The following is a 9,566-nucleotide window of genomic DNA, read 5'->3' on the forward strand; positions in this document are numbered from 1 at the left end:
CAGAATTTAACGTAGAAGACAAACTAATGGAAGTTAGAAATTTATTCAAGATTTGGTCTAAACGATCGTGTACACCACTAGGAAGGGTAGCTATATTAAAATCCCTCATACTGTCTAAACTAGTGTACCTGTGGATGTTGTTACCAAACCCACCAGACAATGAAATTAAAAAAACTTCAGAATATGTGTTTTGAATTTGTATGGGACAAGAAGCCGGACAAAATAAAACGAATACACTCAGTTCACAGTATTGAAAATGGGGGCATTGGATTACCAAACATACACGCATTTATACAAGCACTGAAACTGTCCTGGGTGAGGAAACTCTATGTAGGAAATTTCAAATGGAAAAGAATATTACAAACCACTTGCCCGGAAATAGCTAGGTTAAACTGTTATGGCTCAAAGAGGTTCTTAAAAGATAATTATAATAACTTTTGGAAAGACGTTATGAAAGCTTATGACAGTTTCAACACACATACTGAACTAGATAACAGTAAAGAGTTATTAGCTGACCCCATCTTTTTCAATGCTAAATTTAGAATCGACAACAATCCTTTTCATTTTAAGAACTGGACTGCAAAAAATGCATTTTTCGTGCGTGATATTCTGGATGAAAACTGCCAGTTTTTAAGGCAGGAAGACTTTTTTAAGAAGTGGGGAATAAGAACGAATTACCTAAATTACCTTAGTTGCATTCAATCAATCAAAGAATACATCAGAAAAAGAAATATAATATTAGAGAATCATGACAACAATGAAAATAGTAAGGCGTTAAAAACCATTTGTGGGGTAAAAAAGGGAACACGGATTTATTACGATATAATCTTGGAGAAAAACGAAATTTTTGACATGAAAGCTTTTATGAAATGGGAAAATAGGTTAGGTACACAGATTGACTGGAAGAAAACATTGAAAAAGATAAATAGAATCAAAGAAATAAAGATGAAATGGTTTCAGCTTAGAATATGTCATGGAATTTTAGTATCAAATATCATCCTAAAAAACATGGGTGTAGTTGACGATGACAAATGCAATTTCTGTTATATTGAAAAAGACACAGTGCAACATTATTTATGGTTTTGTCCAGTTACGCAAACCTTTTGGCAGGACTTTCATAAGCTATTGAGAGAGAAATGTGAAAACTGTGAACGACTGTCATTGAACTTTGAGTTGGCATTGTTTGGAACTGATGATAAAAATACAATGGATGATACTTTAGATTTAATGTTATTATGGGCAAAATTTTTTATACACAGGAGTAGAATCAATCAAATTAAAACATAGCCTCACTTGTTTACACAAGTGAGTCAATAAAACCAACTCTGCAAGCATTCCTGCTTGACCTCAAGTATAGATACAAGTTAGAAAAGCATATACACACAATGGAAATGAATTACTGTGATTTTGTTAAAAAATGGCTACCATACTCTGTGTTGGTAATAGAACATTGAGTAAAATGAAAACTGCCATCATAATGCAGTATATGAATGATGCATGTTTGATAGAATTTTTAACAATATCAGAAATGAGTATACTGCAAAATTTGACATGTTTGTACATCAATTTTTGATAAAAGAAGTAAGCCGCCACAGGTAATGGATAACATAATTATAATAATCCTCTAATAACACACTTTATAAAAACAACAACAAAAAACAAAAAACAACAACAACTGGTGCTCCTTGAAACTATTTCAACATGTATACATGCCATGATGTGACATTTGGTATCTTGTTTATCTTGTTCTTTATTATTTGTTATTGTTCTTCATCTTATTATTACTATTATAAGTATTATCATATTGAAAAAACCCTTGTATCTCAACAGATTAATGATTTTTTTCTTCTTCTTTTTTTTTCGATGATCATTGATGGACCAAATGTTTTGCTATGTGAATGTTGAATCACATTGATGTCGTGAAAAGTCAAAATATAACCTTGTGTACAAGGGGAAAAAAAATAAAATAAATAAAATAAAATAAAATAAAAACGTTAAAAAAAATAAATAAAAAAAAGAAGAAGAAGAAGAAAGAATGGGTACTTTCTGATGTTAGTGCCTATTATAACAGCAGTGTTCATGCATACCTGAAGTGGTATTACCATTAGTTGATATTGTGACCCATTTTCTAAGGTTTACGACTCAATTTGTTAATATACGTACTTTTAACACAGAATCAGTCGTAACACTAACGTGCAGCCATCTTGTCCAACTGGCCTTGTCGTAGTGGAGGAAGTAATGTTCACGCATGCGCTTACATTGCTGTTTGTGTGCATATGCATTTGTGTGTTTGAGAGGAGGGGGGGGGGGGGAGGGAGGAAGAGAAAGAAAAATGAAATGATTTTTTTTTTTTTTTCTTTTACAGTCTGTTTGGCTTTTACGGCAAAGTGTATTAGCAACTGAATAATAAACAATGTATAAAACTTTGAAATAGAATTTTAGAACTTTAAAAAACAAAACAGGTAAGTCATCAAAGTGGCATGAACTACGCCAGATCTTTTTTCTGTCTGCTACGTAAGCAACGCTTACAGCAGTCGCTTTCAGTGGGTCAATGTGGTTAAATGCTTCCGCGATAACCTTTGCTGAGAAGAGAGAGAGAGAGTGGATTGTGGGAGCTGGGTGTGAGGTGTCACACAAATGAATGCAGGTGCCTCATGTATTTGCGGAATCTCTGTTTGTGTGACGTTGACGTTGTTGTTATTGTTGTACTTGCTGCTGCTGTTAGTAGCTGTTGTTCTTGTTTATTTTATTGCGTGTGTGTGTGTGGTTTTTTTGTTTGTTTGTTTGTTTGTTTTTGGTGGGGTTTTTTTTGTTTTTTTGTTTGTTTTTTGTTTTGTTTTTGTTTGTTTTGTTTTTTTCTTTCCCCGGTCAAACATGGATATATTGATCATTGACTGGCTGGTTCACGTGTTAAAAGTGTGCATTGTTTTTTGACAGGTTCAAGTGCTAAAAATGTGCGTTGTTTTTTCTAGTTATCTATTATTGTCATTATTAGTATTCTAATATTTTTTTGCTTTGAGTAAATAACTCAACATAATCCTTTGCGCACACGAAGACAGTCTGAAACACACACACACACACACACACACACACACACACACACACACACACACACACACACACACACACACACACACACACACACACACACACACACAGGGTTGATTCTGTTCCAAAGGAAGTCACGAAAAGGAAGTTCGGTCGTATAATATAATTAGAGAATTGCAGGAGAAGACGGAAGAACTCATACAATTAAGGAAATTGAAAATGGAAGGGATAGCTTTAAGATCTAAAGCAAGATGGGCATCTCAGGGTGAAAAAGTAAGTAAATATTTTTGTAATCTTGAAAAACGTCACTTTATCAGCAAACACATGTTAAAGTTATTTACAGATCAAGGTAATATACTGACAGAAGCAGATGAAATGCTAAAGGCGACAAGACATTATTATGAAGACCTATACAAAGAACAGAATGTAAAAGATTTAGATATTAGTGATTATGTAAACAACTTACCCAGACTTGATGAGACAGAATCAAAACAACTAGAAGGATTAATTACAAGACAAGAAGCCACAGATGCTATTAGACGAATGCATAACGACAAGAGTCCAGGTACAGATGGAATGACTAAAGTTTTTCAAATTTTTTTGGAAGGACATTAGTGACTTTGTTGTGAGATCACTGAATGAAGGATTTATAAGTGGAGAAATGTCAACAACACAGAAAGAAGGATTAATTACATGCCTGCCAAAAGGGGATAAACCAAGGGAATACTTAAAAAACTGGAGGCCTATATCCTTGTTAAACGTTATTTATAAGATAGGATCAGCATGTATAGCTAGTAGAATTAAGTCAGTCCTGCCTAAGTTAATAAATGAAGATCAGACAGGTTTCATTCCAGGTAGATACATTGGTGATAACTTAAGAATACTATATGACATCATGCATTACTTAGAAAAAGAAGACATTTCAGGCTTACTAGTTTCAATAGACTTTGAGAAGGCATTTGATTAGGTAAACTGGGTATATATGAACAAGGTCTTAAACGCTTTTGGATTTGGAGAAGATATATGTAAATGGGTAAGCACTTTTTATAGAAATATAAAGTCATATGTCATAGTAAATGGCAAGGTATCCCAGAGTTTCAGAGTACAAACAGGTGCCGCCAGGGAGACCCGATTTCGCCATACCTATTTGTATTGTGCTCTGAAATTCTGGCATGCAAGATAAGTGAAGATGAGAGTATTAAACGCATTAGCATATTGAACACCGAATTTAAAATTAGTCAGTTTGCTGACGACACAACATTTACGTTAGAGGGAGATAAAGAACCGTATGAGAAATTATTCGAAACACTAAATAGATTTGAAGAATTTTCAGGTCTGAAGTTAAATTATGACAAAACGCTAAATGTTTGGTTAGGGTGTATGAGAAATTCGAAAAGGAAATATCTCCCAGAAAAGAATATGAAATGGAACCCCTCCAAATTCAAGATTTTAGGTATATGGTTTTTAAACGATCTATCAAAAATAACTGAAGTGAACACAAGGGATAAATTAACAGAAGCAAAAAAATTATTCAAGATTTGGTCAAAACGTATATGCACACCACTCGGTAGAATTGCTATTCTCAAATCTCTCATACTTTCAAAGCTAATATACTAATGGATTCTTCTTCCAAACCCTCCAGACAAAGAAATAAAAGAATTACAGAGACTATGCTATGAATTCGTATGGGATAAAAAGCCAGATAAAATTAAAGGAAAATACTCGATACATAATGTTGCAAACGGAGGAATAGGTATACCAGACATAAAAAAGTTTATACATGCTCTTAAGATAACATGGATAAGGAAATTATACACAGGAACACCAAATTGGAAGAGAATCTTACTTATAAAATGCCAAGAAATTAACTCACTACATCTGTATGGTTCAAGAAAGTTTCTAACTATCGAATGTAACCAATTTTGGAAAGATGTTTTTCAGGCATACACGAATTTTACGAAACAGATAGAATTAAAAGAGCCACACGAGGTACTTGCAGAGCCCCTCTTTTATAACGACAAATTTAGAGTCGGTAACAACACAATCCACTACAAATGTTGGACAAATAAGAATATATATCTGGTTAGAGATATTGTTGATGAAAATGGGTGCTTTCTTAGTTACACGTGCTTTACAGAAAAATATAATATTAATGTAAATTATTTAGTGTATATGGGATTGATACATTCGATAAAAAGTTATTTAATTACACATAATATTTATCTAAGTGATAAAACCTGTAATGAACAATCGAAAGCACTACACTTAATATCCTCTACTATGAAAGGCTCGCAAATATATTATGATATACTTCTTGAACCACTCTTTATTTACAATATAAATTCTTTTGTTAAGTGGGAGCAAAAATTAGATATCATCGTTAATTGGGTAACCACCATGAAGCAAATAAAAAAAGTAAAAGAGATAAAATTGAAGTGGTTTCAAATTAGAATTTGTCACAACATTTTAGTTACAAACAAAATTCTGAAGAAAATGGGTATTACAAACAGTGACAAGCGCAATTTCTGTAAAAATGAAATAGATTCAGTACAACATTATCTATGGTTTTGCAAGTTCTCTCAATTGTTTTGGAAGGAACTAGAGAACGTTTTAAAAGAAAGATGTAATACTTGCTCAAACGTTAAGTTAAACATAGAATTAGTTCTATTTGGAAATGATGAAATTACAAAAATAGATGAAACTTTCAACTATATTATTCTTGTTGCAAAATATTTTGTTTATAAATGCAGAATAAATAAGATTAAACCATGTATATAGCACTTTTTGAATGATTTAAGAAATAGTTATAAAGTAGAAAGATATATGCATTCAACGGAAATGTTAAGCGTTGTATTTATGAGAAAATGGTGTCCATATATAAAACTTCTTGAAAACAGTAACCCATAACAAAATATTATGAAAGATCAAAATGCACAATAATAATGAAGGCTCAAAGATATATATATATTTTTAAACTTGAACAGATGTACGTGAATGTGTAAGTATGCGAGTATGTAAATAATATATGCATGTGTGTATTCATGTGCACTTATGTGTCTGCAGTAATAATGTTTAACATGACTGTGTAATGGGTGTTTTATATAATCACGTATAGAAAACTAGAGGAAATGTGTTCATATATAAGATATCCCATGTGTGGGTTGTGTTCTTTCCACATTACGTTAGCTAAGCAAAGTGTCCATAACTCTATGCCGATGCTAGATATAATGTCTATTATATGTTATAAAACTGCACTGTTACACATGATGAAAATGTGTCCACCTTGACCAAATTGATAGAACAATATATTATAAGTATAATGACTTATGACGACGATATTATTGTTAATGTACACTGTATTCTTTTTTTTTTCTTACTTTGTTTTTCCCCCTTTCTTTTCCATCTACTCTGAATTGTTATAATGAATTCATGTACAAAATAAAACGGTGGTCGACCCAAGAAAGTCCGGGAACAAAAAAAAAAGGATATATTCCATCAATGGGAACAATGGTAAAACACCTGCGGAAAGTAACTTGAGAAACATTGCAACAGTAACAACAATACTGGGGGAGGAGGAGAAATTTCGACCAGTGTCCCGACATACGTATTCGTGATTGCAGACATTTTGTTGTTAAGTATTGATTTTCACATTTGAATGTAATCGTTAAAAGATGATTAAGCTTGGGGACTGAACGGTGAGTTGGGGGTAAACAGGGTAGAAGACGAGTTGAATCATCACTTTCCCAACATGGGAGGTAACTGAAGTAAGCTTTCTCCTCAATAGAACTCAGTCCGTCCGTTTTCATTCTGCCCACTCCAATCTAAACTCTACTTGTACTGGAGCACCCTGTCCTATTTATACTGTACACAAATGACTGCAGAGGCACGGAGGAAACTCCTGTCATAAAATATTCTGATGGTTCAGCTGTTGAAGATATGTCCAACTCTGACGCTATTTACTTTGCTGAAATCAAAAAGTTCTGTTCTTGGTGTAAGGAAAACTATCTGGATCTGAACATATTTAAAACAAAATATATGTTAATAGATTTTCGGAAAGACCCCTTGCCCATAGCTAACGTTGTTATAGATGGTCAAACAGTGGAGAGGGTGAATGAAAATAGATATTAAGGGACTATCTTAGACAATAAGCTGACTTTTGACAGGAATGTTGATTCCAGTCATAAGAAATGCCAATTTAGAATATTTTGTTTGCAGAAACTTAGAAATATTGGTATAAATTCCAATATTATTCAAAGTTAGTATCGACGTTGTATCGAGTCCGTGCTCAGTTTCATTTTTGTGCTGGTATAGAAGTTTGGGAGTGAGGAGTAAGCGTGTTTTGAATGATACCATGAGTGTGTGCAGTAAAATTGTAGGAGTGAAACAAGCTAGTATGCAAGAGCTGTATGAGAAGCGAATGGTTCAGAAAAGCAGGCAGATAGCAACTGACGACAAACATATTCCAGCAAAGTACAATGAGCTACTGCCATCAGGACGACGCTACAGAACTTTTAAGTTGAAATCCAGAGCTCTGAAGACTTTTATTCCACGATCAATCCACCTTTTCAATTCTTGAGAACTGTGTGTGTGTGTGTGTGTGTGTGTGTGTGTGTGTGTGTGTGTGGTGCGTGCGCGTGTGTATGTGTGCGTGTGTGTGCGCGCGCACGCGCGCGCGAGCACACACACACACACACACACACACACACACACACACACACACAGTAGCCTATACGATACTTCGGATTGGAGGTTTCATTTGAGGGTTTCATAATTAGAATCACGAAAGTCATCATCGGGTTCACCAACAATGTCGCTTTCTTTTTCTACCACGCTACTCATCGTCGCTAATGTGCGGCAAATCAAAGAAAAATTCTAGCCACGTCTTCAGTACTGTACGTCTTGTACGTACAACTTATTATGCGATGACCCTTGAACCACTGAGGTGAACGGCATTAAAACTCTTTGAAGTACACACACACACACACACACACACACACACGAACGAACGACCCTCGGTTACCTTCAGTTCACGTAAGTGACAAGAAGCTCTTTGACCACTGGCTAGCTGCCACGTCTGCAGACGTTTTGTTCTTCTGATGTTCTGCAGGAAGTCTTCTGAAGGACGGTAACAGAGCAGCAGGACCTCTGTGATGAGTGCCTCTACAGGCAGCACATCTGATGGTCTGTTTCTTGAGATCACTTCTCTCCTGATTTGTTTTAATGTCGACCGGCAGACTGATCAACACCAGCCGAGTTAAAGTTTCGTTTTGTACATTCTTTTGTTACCCTTTCCTTTCATTTTGTAAAGCACCAGAATAGCGTTGCTCACAATGGTGTCCATATTTTCATTGTCAACGATGATCCTCATTAAATTTCCCATAGTAGGTAGTTGTTGAAATATATAGATATATACAACCTGCGCTGATAAGTTTCCTTCAGTTTCAGAAGGAAAAAAAAATTAAAGTACGCAAGTGAACGAGCGAGTAAATAGATCACAGTCAAACAGTCAACTGCTGTCCCTTTGGTAACGCGCACAAAGACCGAGCACAAAACAAAACATCAGCAAACACAGAACTTGTGATTATTTCTCGAAGTCGTTTTTCGATGTACTGCCTCGAAGTCGTCACAGGGAAAGTACAGGAAACAAACAACGCAGACCTGCCACCAAGTTCGTGACTGGGTGGGGTTTTTTTTTAGAATCGCGTCAGATTTGTGGATTTGTGTAGACTTGTGACGATACGGTGGTTAAGAATTTTTTCGGGAATGAATTATGTGTGTGTGTGTGTGTGTGTGCGTGCGTGTGTGTGTGTGTGTGTGTGTGTGTGTGTGTGTGCGCGCGCGCGCGCGCACGTACACAAATCTGTTTTTTCAAGGTGACTGTGGTGTGTGTCTGTGTGGGTCTTTTTGTGTGGGTGTGGGTGTGTAGGTGTTATGTCTGTCTGTATGTGTGCTTGCGTGCGCGCATACGCTTATAGACATGAGTCTATTTATCAAGGTGTCTGTGGTGTGTGTGCGTGCGTGTGCGTGTGTGTGTGTGTGTGTGTGTGTGTGACGCGCGCGCGCGCGCGTTGAGAGTATGTGTGGGTGTGTAGGTGTGTGCGCGTGTGTGTGTTGAGAGCATATATGTGTGTGTGGGTGTGTGTGTGTGCGCGCGCGCGCGTTGAGAGTATGTGTGGATGTGTAGGGGTGTATGTTTTTGGTATGTGTGTTTGTATGTGCGTGTGTGTGTATGTGTGTGTGTCTCTGTGCGTGTATGTTTGTGCGTGTGTGCACGCGCGCGCAGGCACCTACGGACATGAAACTTTATTTATTAAGGTGTCTGTGGTATGTGTGTGTGTGTGTGTGTGTGTGTGTGTGTGTGTGTGTGTGTGTGTGTGTGTGTGTGTGTGTGTGTTAAGAATATGTGTAGCTGTGTAGGTGCGCATGTTCTCGTTGTAGTGTGTGTGTGTGTGTGTGTGTGTGTTTGTGTGTGTGTGTGTGCGCGCGCAGGCGCCTACGAACATGAAACTTTTTATCAA

At 36.1% G+C, this 9,566-nt stretch overlaps 1 protein-coding gene across 3 annotated transcripts in view; it reads right to left on the reverse strand.

Annotated features, from left to right (window-relative positions):
* The window catches only part of LOC143298511 (ficolin-1-like), a 30,114-nt gene extending 21,395 nt beyond the window's left edge, over positions 1-8,719 (reverse strand). For all 3 annotated transcript variants that reach the window (XM_076611353.1, XM_076611354.1, XM_076611352.1), the window contains exon 1: positions 8,069-8,719. The gene's annotated coding sequence lies outside the window, so the exon portion shown is untranslated. The remainder of the gene's footprint in view (positions 1-8,068) is intronic.
* Positions 8,720-9,566: the final 847 nt, after the last annotated feature.

Source organism: Babylonia areolata, chromosome 24 (assembly GCF_041734735.1).
Source record: "Babylonia areolata isolate BAREFJ2019XMU chromosome 24, ASM4173473v1, whole genome shotgun sequence".
In the NCBI taxonomy this organism is placed as follows: Eukaryota; Metazoa; Mollusca; class Gastropoda; order Neogastropoda; family Buccinidae; genus Babylonia; species Babylonia areolata.